Source organism: Zootoca vivipara, chromosome 15, assembly GCF_963506605.1.
Source record: "Zootoca vivipara chromosome 15, rZooViv1.1, whole genome shotgun sequence".
NCBI classification, from domain to species: domain Eukaryota; kingdom Metazoa; phylum Chordata; class Lepidosauria; order Squamata; family Lacertidae; genus Zootoca; species Zootoca vivipara.
The window spans coordinates 36,251,283-36,265,132 of NC_083290.1; the positions used below are offsets into that span (position 1 = coordinate 36,251,283).

General features: G+C 48.8%; 1 protein-coding gene across 1 annotated transcript in view; it reads left to right on the forward strand.

Annotated features, from left to right (window-relative positions):
• Positions 1–13,850, forward strand: part of LOC118079474 (interleukin-36 alpha-like) — a 44,919-nt gene that overhangs the window by 22,156 nt on the left and 8,913 nt on the right. The gene's annotated exons all lie outside the window — the stretch shown is intronic.

The following is a 13,850-nucleotide window of genomic DNA, read 5'->3' on the forward strand; positions in this document are numbered from 1 at the left end:
TCTCTGAGTCTCTTCTTCTTGTTGCTGCTGCAAACTACGCTAACGCTGGATGAACTCTGCAGATAACGTGTCCAGACTCTGAGAGCCTAGATCGTGTTACAGTTGGCTACCAGAGGGAGAAGACACCTGGCAGATGCTTACCAGGGGGCTTGAGGCCCAGGTCTTCTGTGTGTATGCTAACAAAGAGACCTGCTGGGTCAAACCAAAGGCCCGTCTAGTCCAGCATCCTGTTCTCACAATGGCCAACCAGATGCCTATGGGCAACCTAAGAGTAGGACCTTGGTGCAACACCCCACTTGTGCTCCCGAGCAATTGAAGGAACAGAGATAGCTCAGTCAGTAGAGCGTGGGACTCTTAATCTCAGGATCGTGGGTTTGAGCCACACATTGGGCTAAAAGATTCCTGTATTGCAGGGGGCTGGACTAGATGATGCCCCGTGGTCCCTTCCAGCTCTACAATTCTGTGAGTCTGTAATATGCAGAGACCTACAGCTTACTTCAGGGCCAGATTCACGTGCAGGCGATCCAAACTGGAGGCTCTGGGCTTATGAAGGTGTGTGTGTGTGTGTGTGTGTGTGTGTGACCTGCCATTTATTTTAATTACATCCCACCTTTCCTCCAAGGAGCTCATGGTATCCTGTATGGTTTTACCAATCCTCTCCCACCATATCTTTTGCCTTTACAAATATTGACTGGCCCGAAGTCATCCTGTGAGCTTGATGGCAAAGTGGGAATTTGAACCTGGGTCTCTCTAGGCCTAGGACAGGGGTGGCTAGCCCACAGTTCAGCAATTTCCGGATGGCCACAACGACAACATCAGCCAGCATGACCCAGGATTATGGGAGTAATAGTCCAGCAACGTCTGGAGAGCCACAGGTCAGCCACTTCTGGCCTAGTATGATGTATCACCCCCTGGGGCTCTCATGTGTTTAGAGGTGATGGGAGCTCTTCTACCAGTACCTGGGGGGGCGGAGGTTTCCCATCCCTGCAGTCAGGTAAGCCAAGAGAGACAACGAAGGCCCTCAACCCCCTAATGAACTTTAAGACGGAACAAAGATTTAAACATGATGCTTTAGGTGTGTCAAACAAACCCAATATTCTCCACCCAGCACCACACTGTGATGATTGCTGCTCAGTTACACCCACCTCCCTGTTGCGCTGTCTGACAGGACTTGGAGGAGGGTAGGTGCCGGGCAGAGTGGGAACACGAATTTCAGCAGGGCGTATTGGCGGGTGGCTGCAACTTTGTGGAAGAAGAGAAGTTAAATCACTAGTTCGCAGCCGATTCCCTTCCCTTCCCTGCCTTTGTCTAATGAGCCACTATAATGAATAAACACATCCCCAGTGGAAAATAAGCAATAAGGCAGGAAGGGAAGAGAATCGGCTGCCACCTAGTGATTTTACTTCACTGATTTAACTTCTCATCTTCCACAAAGTTGCAGCCACCCGCCAATACGCCCTGCTGAAATTCGTGTTCCCACTCTGCCCGGCACCTACCCTCCTGCCAGTCTCCAATGACTCCACTACAGCCCAGGTTGGGTGAGATGCTTCAGGGACCAAACATGCTACTGGTCCCTGGCACATTGCCGTCCGGCTGGGTGAGAATGCCAATCCAACACACTGGATAGCTTGAGAAGCACTGCTGTACACTGTGGCTCTGTAGGGTTTCATTCTGGATGCTGTCCCAGACCTACATGGAGATACCAGAGCAGAGGTGGTTTTAGGGTGGCCCAGTTGGTACGGTTGCAGTGAGTGCCATGTTGCAGAGGGTGGCCAAACAATGCTGCAGAACAGAGTGCGGGGGGCAGGGTATTGCACAGGGCCCAAACTCCTTCACTAACTGAGGATTGAACCTGAAAATTTATCCATGTAAATCTGCAACTCTACGACTGAGCTATGTCCCAATCCTTCTCCCAAGTCCGTTTTAAAGTAAAAAAAGCAACATCTTGAGGTGCAAGGATGCTATGTCCTCTACCCTTCTCCTCTGTTGTTTCTACATGCTCTGTAGACTCTGTGGTTAACCACTGTCTCATTAATTCCTACCATCAATTCTAGACATGTCTGACGTTCTGTTTACCCAGGCTCACCCCATATTTGCAGATGTTTTCATGCACCTGAGTGCTTTTGAAGGGAACAAAAGAGCTGCTTGACTTTGTCTACTGTAAATTCATGGTTGGGCAATACCTATGTTAGGAGCAGCCACAATGTTCCAAAACAAGGGCAAGCTTCCAAGTTCTCCAGGATTCCTCATCATGGATAAAACTCTATGCAAAGCCGGGGCGACGGAGGAGTGAGTGGGTTAAAAAAATGCAGAAGGTTGATAGTGTAGGCATGAGGTTGGCCTTTGGACCCAAACTGTGCACATGACACATCATATCTCAAAGCACATTCTTTCCCCACAACGAATTATGGGCCCATAGTTAACCCCCCACATAGCCCTGCCCCTCATGGGCTCTGTAGTTTATCCCTTACAGTTCCCAGCAATCTTTAACAACCCCTTTTCACAGTGGCCAACCAGATGCCCATGGGAAACCCAGAAGCAGAGCCTAACTGCAACCGCACTCTCTTCACCTGTGATTCCCTGCAATTTGTCTCCAAAGGTATGCAGCCTTTGACAGTGGAAGTGACAGCGCTATTTTTCTAGAAAAAGAGGTGCCCGCCCTCACCATGGAATGCTTCCTTTGTTCTCTTATAATGGCAATGGCACCTGCCTGAATGGTGCTGGAACTGAGTTCCGGTGAGTTCCAGCTGGGGAAAAAAAGCCCTGGAAGACAGCCACCATACCTAGTAGCCAGTGATTGTCAAACCTCTTTTAAAGCCATCCAGGTTGGTGGCCATCACTATCTCTTGTTGATGATTCTCGAAGACATTTGTTGCTGGCCCTGTAGCACCTTCATACCATTTTCAAAACTTCCAGATACATTTTGAGCTCACTTTTTCATGCAAACGTGAATCCTTCGGTTTCATCTGTGAGTGTAGTGGGGCATCCAAGAGTCCTTGGGGAAGCTGCCCTTGTTTCCTCAAATTCGCAGATTAAGATGCAGCAAGGCTGTTTTCCCCATTGCATTTCAAGTCACGTTTACATGCTGTTTTACACACACACACACTCCATGTGCATGATCTGTTTGGTTTCCTTGTCCCTGCAACCCCCAACTCCTATTCATGAAGCTATCATCTGCTTATGCCCAGTCACCAGGGCCGTCTCTAGGCCTGGGCTGGGTTGCGCCATGCACCAGGGCGCCTGGCCACCAGGGGGCGATGCCGCCAGGGTTGGGATGGAGGAGGAGCAGACCCGTCTTTCCTGTTGTGGCTACTGGCGTGTTGTGCCAGGGCACCACCTCTCAGGGGCACCCCAGCGAGTGGGGGAGCTGCACGGAGCAAGCGCCCCTCACCGTCCACGTGCGCTCTGGAAAGAGCTCCGGCGGCTCCCGAGCCTGGCTCCTTCACGGTGGCTCCCTGCTGGAGGAGCCGCCAGCAAGCCCTGCCAGCAGCGCCGCCCTCGCCCGCCTCTTCTTGGGCTGCGGGCGCCGTTGCGGGGAAGCCGGCTGCGAGCCTCCCATCAGCACAGTAGCCAGGGCTCCCCGGACAGCAGCGCCGTGCAGCCGCTTTGGCCGAGGAGGCGGAGACGAATCACAGCTGGCAGCACCCCCGCCTGTCAGGCCACCCCCTCCAGCGGCCCATTACGCCTGGCCCTGCCTGGCAGAGCGTGAGTCCGGCGTCGCTGTTGCCAGTCCTGCTTGCGGCGGGTGAGAAGCAGAAGACATGGCATGGCGTTGTCGGGGGGGGGGGAGTGGCGCCTCGGAGGTGCATGAGGCACAGTTGCTAAAACGAAGCGCGCACACACACACACACACGTCCCCAGGGCAGCGCGTGGCTTTGGCTTTCCAGCTGGCAAGGGGGCGCCGGGGCACTGGAGGGATCTCTGAACCATGGAGCTGGATAGGGTTAAGACGGCCCTGCCAGTCACCTATGCTTATGACTACCCAGGCAAACATACTTGGTACACTCTGACCGTTAAAACATTGCTGATGAAGAATTGTCGAAACAGGGCCTTGTCCTGTGATTTTTTTTCACTGGAATTTATTTTCATTTGCCTCACTATCATACTGGAATTGATTCCTATTTGAATTCATCATTACATAAATAAAACATTTTGAAGACTTACTTGAAATTCATCTTCCTCCTGGCCTGAGTTCTTGCAATTTACTGTTTATTTCCAGTCACCCATGCATGCACAACAACTGCCTCAAAGATACACACTTCCGTTTAACGGTGAAGTGGATGTGGCCAAAGTTTTCCTTTCAGATTGAAGTTGGTTTGAGGGGAAATTCATCAGACAGCAGTACCGTATTTCTCAAGGAACTGCAGGATAGCTCTGCATCTTGCATGATGTTTTGTGTACATGTCTTTGAAAGCCAGCGGTGGGAGCGCACTGGAACCAGAGTAAATGGAGATGTGTACACTGCCTAAGAAAGTACTTATGGAGAGAGGCTCATTAACCTCCATGTTGCTGTAGCCGAACAAGTGCTCCTTGAAAGAGGGCCTCTAATGAAGTGGCCCTTCTGGTCCTGCATTGGTCTCCCTTTCAAAAAACAATGGCTCCGGTCTGCACGCCAAGGACAAATGTGCCAGCATAAGTAGAGGCTGACGTGCAGATAAGAGAAACTAACATGCACAATGCTCCTAAAAAGATAAAGGTAAAAGGACCCCTGGATGATTAAGCCCAGTCAAAGGCGACTATGGGGTTGTGGTGCTCATCTCGCTTTCAGGCCGAGGGAGCTGGCGTTTGTTCACAGAGAGCTTTCTGGGTCATGTGGCCAGCAGGACTAAATTGCTTCTGGCGCAACGGAACACCATGATGGAAACCAGAGCGCATGGAAATGTCGTTTACCTTCCCGCCACACTGGCATGCTTTTGAACTGCTAGGTTGGCAGAAGCTGGGAGAGAGCAATGGGAGCTCACTTCGTTGCATGAATTTGAACTGCTGACCTTCTGATAGGCAAGCCCAAGAGGCTCAGTGGTTTAGACCACAGCACCACAATGCTCCTAAAGCCAGACATCACATATACTAAGCACTAACCAAGTTGCTGCTACTGGTAAGCTTCCTTAAGAATCCCTAAATTTGTAATTTCAAAGGAAACCAGACCTCTAAGCATCCCACAGAACAGAAGAGCTGGGTTCAGCTGGAAGGGGAGGGGGTGATGTTGAAATGCCTCGTGTTATTTACACCTACACAACTCTGATGGGTTTAAGAATGCACGCAGGACTTGCAACAAAACATTGCATTCAGTGTCCTAGCCAGCCCCTCTCCCACTCTATTCCTTCTGGCAGAAGAGGAAGCAGCAGGAACCCATCCTCTTAACACCTCTGTGCTCCTGCTTAGGTAACTAAGACATCTCTTGGGGTTATATTTTGCAGCAGCCCTTGCTAGAGTCCACTCCCTGGAGATCCAGGCTGACTCAGAAGTCCAGGCCTTTGTGGGTGAGCCTGTGATCCTGAAGTGCTGGTTCAAGTCCTCCTTCCTAGTCACAGAGACGCTCACCATCAATTGGACATATTGACCTCTTGCAGGGGCCAATTTGGAGCTGGTGAGTGGTGTTTTCACTGTCTGTCTCAGCCCTGAACAGGCACTTACAATTAATCCTGTGGCCACTAAGCTTCAATCCTCAGTGACAGTTTTGGGGTTATTTTTTTTTTGCCTCCTCTTAGGGCAGGGCAGGGCAGGGAAAACTCTTTCAGCCTGAGAGCCACAGGCCCTTCTATAACAACCTTTCAAAGGTCACATGCCAGTGGTGGGCTGGGCCACAAGACAAAGTAGGCAGAGCAGCAATAAAGGTGGATTTTGCCTTTGAACATTTGGCTTTCACACCCCTCTCCATCCAGACATTATTATTCAGCCCCTGAGCCTGAGGTTCCCCATCCCTGATTTAGAGTTTTAGTAGTGTTTCTGGGCCAATAACCTGTTAGCAAAGTCACTTAATGCCGATAGAGGACAGAGAGAAAAGAAATGGATAATCCTTTCTTGAATAAACTCAGTACATAATATGAGAAGAAACACACAGAGTGGTTTATTCTTTCTTAGTCCTTTCTATAGCAGGGTTCCCACCAAACATACAGTGGGAAGCTCCCTCAGAACTACACCAGCCAATCAGAGCAGTGTAGAGACCACACCTTTTGACCGATTGCTAAGCAACACTTCCACCCAGTTCCCTTCTTGACTAGTTGACTTTAACTCCTAACAGAATTAACCCTTAAGTTGCATACTGAATGATCCTTGCTGTTACACTTCCCCCATACCCCCACATACTTTTTGTATTTCTGCAAACCTTGGGGTTCAGTTGAACATATTAATACCTCCCTTTTGTTTCGCAGTTGCCCTGCTTCAGCTACAATCCTGTCAGCACTCACCAGCTAAGTCAACAGTATGAAGGAGTGATGGCTTCCGCAGTGCGTTATATTAAATCATCAAAACAAGCTTTTGCAATTGATGCTTTTTTGTGCTCTTCGGTACTGTTCGAATGTGAAAACACCGTATGGGATTTCTTAAATGTCTAAAATAATTGTGAAGCTATAAGTAAAAACCTTGCAATTCCATGATACTAATGAATTTAGAATTGTATGTGCCATCTGTGAGACTAAGTGAAAATATAATGATGCAGCAATATAAGATTGCTGGGTGGAAATGTCAAAACTAGGTGCACTTAAAAAAAAAAGTGGGGGGAGGTGTGGCCTGCCTCACAACCTCCTTGAGTATTTTTGTCTGGCTAGAATATGCCCTTGAACTCTAGGTGGACTGTGAATACAGAGGGGTTTCTGAGTGTGTGCAGAAACTAGCCAACTGTGCAAAGGCAAAATGGGAACTTTTTGCTTCACCCAGCAGTGGCATATACCTGCCCCCAGAAGGTTGCCCAGAAGGGGAAGTGGCTCTCAGGCTCAAAAAGCTTCCCCACCACTTCTGTAAAGCAATATCAACAAAACTAGAGGTAAACTCAATGCCCAATTGTAAAGCATTGACATTTCATTGCCGTTCCTGATAAGGGTGTAGGAGTGTCCATGTTTGCACCTGCGAAGTGTCGAGGGATGGGGGTGGACAATACGGTGACATCAAGACTCCCTTGGGAGGTGGTGGACTCTCCTTCCTTGCAGGCACTGCTTTTTCCCTGGGGGTGGGGGGTACGCAGGGGTACGCATACCGCTAAACATTTTGTGAATCTAAGTTTAGCCTCATTGAGGGGCAGCATTTCAATATGAGTAGGAAAAGTATCCCTAAACATTTTTAATAGAAAAAAGCACTGCTTGCAGGTTTTTAAGCAGAGGTTGGATGGCCCCGTGCCATGGATGCTTTAGTTGAGATGTCTGCATTGCAGGGGGTTGGACTAGATGACCCAAAATGCTAAAGGATTGCAACTCCCATCATTCCTGATCATGGGTTGTGCCGGCTGGCGCTTGCTGTGAGTTGTAGTCAACAAACCACATTGGCTATTCCTGTTCCAGGATATACAAGGGACTATTCTGGTATGTAGTAGTGAATGCAAATATATTTGACCCTCAGCCCTTGTTTCCTGTTGGGGTTTGCTGCTGGAGGAGTTAAAGTAAACCCTGGTAAGATTGCCATGCCTGTCCGATGCAGCCGAAATGGAAAAGCTGCTTGTTTCTTGTTTCATGAGAAGGTAGTCAGTGAGGGACGCGGGTGGCACTGTAGTCTAAACCACAGAACCACAGAAGGTCAGTGGCTCGAATCCCTGTGACGGGGTGAGCTCCCATTGCTCGGTCCCAGCTCCTGCCAACCTAGCAGTTCGAAAGCACGGTCAAAGTGCAAGTAGATAAATAGATACCGCTCCGGTGGGAAGGTAAACGGCATTTCCGTGCACTGCTATGGTTTCGCCAGAAGCAGCTTAGTCATGCTGGCCACATGACTCAGAAGCTGTACGCCAGCTCCCTCGGCCAGTAAAGCGAGATGAGTGCCGCAACCCCAGAGTCGTCCGCAACTGGACTTAATGGTCAGGGGTCCCTTTACTTTTACCTAGTCCTCAAGGCAAGTTGCTGCTGTGCTGTTGTTGATGGAGGAGATTCGGAACGGCCCAGAGCTCACATACCTTTCTCTTCCCTTTTATTGCTAACCTCCCACCCCCAGAGACTGATAATGGGGCTACCAGCAGTTGTTTCCGAGATGTTGGGTGCTTGGTTACTATGGGAACAGGGCTCTGCACATACCTTTTCAAAGAGCAAGAACACGAATTCGGATAGCTATGTCAAACAAAGACATGGGCTGCTAGATCCAGTTTAGTTTGTGGTTAAGATAAAAATGAAAGTGTGTAATGGCATAAGCACTACATGACAGGGGCCTCTGCCCTAGCTATCCCATAAAGCCAAGGGATAATTCCATACTCTGCACGGCTTGACTGGGATGGCAAGTTAAGGTAAAGGTAAAGGGACCCCTGACCATTAGGTCCAGTTGTGACCGACTCTGGGGTTGCGCGCTCATCTCGCATTATTGGCCGAGGGAGCCGGCGTATAGCTTCCAGGTCATGTGGCCAGCATGACAAAGCTGCTTCTGGCAAACCAGAGCAGCACATGGAAACGCCGTTTACCTTCCCGCTGTAGCGGTTCCTATTTATCTAATTGCATTTTGACGTGCTTTCGAACTGCTAGGTTGGCAGAAGCTGGGACCAAGCAACGGGAGCTCACCCCGTCACAGGGATTCGAACCGCCGACCTTCTGATCAGCAAGCTCTAGGCTCTGCGGTTTAACCACAGCGCCACCTTGTCAAAAAAAGGGGGGGAGACAACAGAGAGGACACTCGTTTTCATAAAATGTGCATTTGCGAATTTATATGTATATAGATGGAAATGTAGAAATAACAGTTATAATTTAAATGGGCTCTAAATGCAGGCATAGAACCCTGTGGATTCCCCTAGGTAACAGTGGCAGGAAAAAAGATCCAATTTTCTCCTTGCTGGAAGGTGACACATCAATGACCAGGTGCTGCCAGGCCCACTCTCCAAATGGAAGCAATTTATCCATGTGACAGACACCGCTGTTAACATCCTGCCATGGCACTCTATACAATGCAGCCTCCCTCCCCTCCCCTCCCCTCCATGTTAAAAGCCAGGGCATATGCGATGGACACACCAGGTCCCAGTGAAAATGGAATCTTGCCTCTCCTCTGCGTGAAACCCGGCGCAGGAGTTGGGAGTCCGTCTTGTGATGTTTTGATTGCCTCCTTGACTCTCCACAAGACAGGCCAGGCTCTTAGCTGGAAGCTAAACAAACAGCCTGGCCTTTCATGGTGGGTCCGGCAGGCAGCAGGTAGTAGCACACACAGTGGGGCATGCTGATTCTCCCCAGCTGCTGCCCCAATGCACTTACCCCTTTTAAGTCTTAATTTTTGTTGGAGTACCAATTAATGAGGACCGCCCACAGGGCCTGCCCTGCTGCCATCTGATTTCAGCCCCTTGGAGAAGCAAGGAGCAGCTGCCTCACCGGAGAACAAACATTCACCTTCCCCCCCAGGGGGATGCTGGGCTGGGCTGGCAGATGTAAAGCAGGGAACACGCAGAATGGAAGGGCAGCAGAGCTGGTAAAATTGGACACAGTGCATTTGCATCTCAAAGAGGAGCTGTGGGGACGGGAAGGTCTCTCCTAGATCCTCTCCTGTGATCAGTGTGGCTTTCTTTCTTTTGTGGTTCACTTCCCAAGACCTTTTTGGGATTTGCAATGGCGATCCAGTCAGTTTTTGCAAGACGGTGGTGGAAGAGGAGCACAAGTCCTTGGGGAAGAGAGGAAAACCACGCAGCTGAATTACAGCCAGGGATGTGAGGAGGCAGCGATTTGTGTCCCACCCCGTGTTCATTGCAAACAGCACTGTTTCCATTCGACTGCAATTCGGTTTCTGCTAAAACACACACTATTTATCTCACTGTTCACTATGTCCAAAATACACATAGTTAATTTCAGTGTATGTCAATGGAAGGGGAACATCAAAAACAATGCAGAAAGCAATGCCATTATTTATGTAATGTTTGTATTTGTGTGATTTCTATTCCTGACCTCAGACAAACATGTGGATTGTGGCAGCCCAAACTGAGAGCAAATCTTCATGATCATTTTAAGGGCTTATTTCTGGCTGTTGATGATGGGATGTCGACCATGGCTTCTGATATGGATTCATCACAGAACTGCAATCATTGGCCTGGTTTGGTTTGGGGTTGGTCCACTCCCCCGCCCCATGTTCTCCACTATGACCTTGAGGAAGAAGAGAACGGAAGCCTACCTCACTGCCATCTTGCTTCCATCTTCTGCTCTCTATTTCCATCACGGTGTTCCATTGTGCCACATGACCCAGAAAGCTTTCTGTGGACAAACACTGGCTTCCTTGGCAAATCAAACAAAAGCCAGTATAAGTTGCATTTTCAGCTAAATTTGGGGAAACCACTTGAAGCTATTTCAATTGCTTTTGTTTGATTTGCTCATTGCAAACAGCTGAAAGTCTGTAAATTCTTGATAATAAACCCGATTTGCAACGGGGGTCGAATAATTTCGATTGCAGCTGTAGATAACATAGGTAGCTAAACAACAACAACAACAACAATCATTGCCTAGAGTAGCTTCCACCAGCCTGGTGCCCTTCAGAAGTTGTTGAAATCCAACAACCCCAACTCTGGAAAGCACCTTCTTGGAGCAGGCTGGTGCGCAGGCTCATTTTCATAGCAGTTCTCCCCGTCCAGGAAGCTCAAAGAAAATAAAAGGGGGGGAAAGAAAATTCAAGACAGTGTGACTCTGGTTTTTACAAATTTATTTATACATAAAAACATAAAATCAAGTCTACATTGGTCACCAGAAATAACGTGTAAAAATAAATAAATAAATAACCATCAAGAGCTCAATGGAAGTGGGGGGGGGGAGAAAAGAAAAAGACAGTGATAATATTAATATGTACAGCCTGAATTCTGGCTTCACCCAGGTGAGCCTGGGATGTGCCAGGGAGGCAACATGCTGGCAATGCGGACTATCAGTTTCAAACACAGCATTGGTGCAAAGGCATCAGTCATAAGGGGGTGTTCACATATCACATTCAGTGGGTATGCCATCTGGGCACCTGTATATAGAAGTAGCTGGGCTGTACACTAATATGGTTATTCACATGTAACAATCAATGAATGGAGTGGCGTAGCGTCAGTTGCCAGTGCCCGGGGCAAGGTGCAAAAGGGTGTTGTGCCGCAGTTTACCCGTAGCATGCCCACAGGAACCTCCGCAGGTCTGGCCCAGGAGCCAGCATGCTTCTGGCCCAAGCTTGCGTGGCTGCTTCTGTATGAGGGCCTTGTCTGGGGGCTCTGCGGAGGCCCCGGGGCAGGAGGGAGCCAAGGGGGCTGCCCGGCGCAGTAGCAACCCAGTGTGACCAGTAGCGGCAGCAGTCATGGTGCAAGAAAAGTGTGTCATGCCATCCTGAGGTGCTGAAAGGGACGGGCACCGAGAAGGGGCTTTGCCCCAGCAGGGGAGGGCCTTCCCTTGCAGCCCATCCAGCCGCCCAGGCAACATGCATGCTGCACATTACCAGGCCAGAAAAGGGAGACACCTCCCTCCCAGTCACCTTCAGGACTGCTGCAGCCCAGTTGTGCACTCCTGAGTGTGCATGGCTCCTGCTTCCCCACCATGTTACACCTCTGAATACATGAACAGCCTGTGTACCTGTGCACACCAGTAGCTGAGCTGTACAAATAAACATGTGTACACTCTTTCACACAAACACTTGTACAAATGTAGGGGCAGCACGTACCTGTGTTCGGCGTAACATGTGAACAAGCCTATTGCCACATTAGACTGGGTGTACAGTCGTACCTCGTTTTGTGGCCAGGATCCGTTCTGGAGCTCTGACTGCTGGCCGAAAAGGAAACAGGGCAAAGTGCTGCATCTGTGCATGCGCTTGGAGTTTATGCTTCTGCGCATGCATGATTTAGCGCTTCTGTGAGTGGCAAACCCGGATGTAACCTGTTCTGGTACTTCTGGGTTTGCTGCAGACATTCACCGGAATGGACGCTAGACAAGGCAGACGTTCGCGGAGGTATTAATGTATGTGTGTGTGCATGGCTGGTGAGACTGGTGGTTCTCTGTACCCCCTTAATGCTTCATGGGATTGACACAAAGTCTTACATTTCCAAGCACGCTAATGTAAATTACTTACTTTTCTTGTAGGTAAAGGGACCCCTGACCATTAGGTCCAGTCGCGGACAACTCTGGGGTTGCGGTGCTTATCTTGCTTTATTGGCCAAGGGAGCCGGCGTACAGCTTCCGGGTCATGTGGCCAGCATGACTAAGCCGCTTCTGGTGAACCAGAGCAGCGCACGGAAAAAGCGTTTACCTTCCTGCCTGAGCAGTACCTATTTATCTACTTGCAGTTTGACATGCTTTTGAACTGCTAGATTGGCAGGAGCAGGGACTGAGCAACAGGAGCTCACCCCGTCATGGGGATTCAAACCACTGACCTTCTGATCGGCAAGCCCTAGGCTCTGTGGTTTAGACCACAGTGCCACCCGTGTCCCTGTACTTTTCTTGTAACACGCTGATATTGGCCACATCTACACCATACATTTAAAGCTCTACGATAGTACTCTAAACAGCCATGGCTTCCCCCAAAGAATTCTGGGAGCTGTAGTTAAGGGTGCTGAGAGTTGTTTCCCCTCCCAGAGCTACAATTCCCAGAGTGGTTTAACAACCAATCCCTCTTCACAGGGAACGATGGGAATTGGAGCTCTGTGAGGAGAAAAGGGGTCTCCTAATAACTCTCAGCACTCTTTAACAAACGACACTTCCCATAATTGTTTGGCAGGATCCACGACTGTTTAAAGTGGCAATGAAACCATTTTAAATACATGGTGTCAACATGGCTGTAGACAAAATGGAGATGAGGGAGAAATCTGTTTCAGTTTGCGTTGTAAGTAGGGCTGCCTCTGAAGACAGGATGGAAACTTTGGCTGGTGCAGGCTGCTCACGCGGGGCAAGACAGTTTGAACACCGATTCTAGCCTGGCTGCACTGGCTACCAATGAATTCCTGGGCTCAGTTCAAAGTGCTGGTTTTGACCTCTAAAGCCTTAAATAGCTCAGGACCAAAATAACTTCCCATATGTGTCAATCCAGACCCTGTGATCATTGTTTGAAATCCTTCTTTGTGTGCCCGCTTCATGGGGGCCCCGGAGGGTGGCAACACAGGAATAGACCTTTTCCGTGGTAGCTCCTCACCTTCATGACATATCTGTAGATGCTAGGAGAAAATGTTTCTGTATAACCCAGATGTTTTGGGACTACAATTCCCATCATCCCTGACCACTGGTCCTGTTAGCTAGGGATCATGGGAGTTGTAGGCCTAAACATCTGGAGGGCCGCAGTTTGGGGATGCCTGCTCTATGGTCTCTTAAATGTATTTGTGGAAGGGAGCTAAAGTTTTGTTTTTGTTGTATTATGTATTTTGTGTTCTCATTTTGTATTTTCATGTTGTGAACCGCCTTGTGATCTTTGGATGAAGGACGATATACCAATTTGATAAATAAGAACAATAAAAATAATAGTAATTCGAATGTAAACCCACCTTATTCCCAGTTCCTGAAACAAGATATTGTACAAACAAAAACACAGTTAACTTTCAAGTTCACACTTCTCTAATTCCCCCACCCTCCGCAAAAATCACAAAAAATGCATATGTTATGGGAAAGTGTGGAAAGAAATGCATACTGTACATTGGTGAAAATAACATAAAAATGCGTCATACCAGGGGAAATGGCTTGCAAAAAATGTGCATGTATTGTTAGGTGACATGCATACTAAAGTATCGATGAATTTTAGCAAGGACCAGTTTT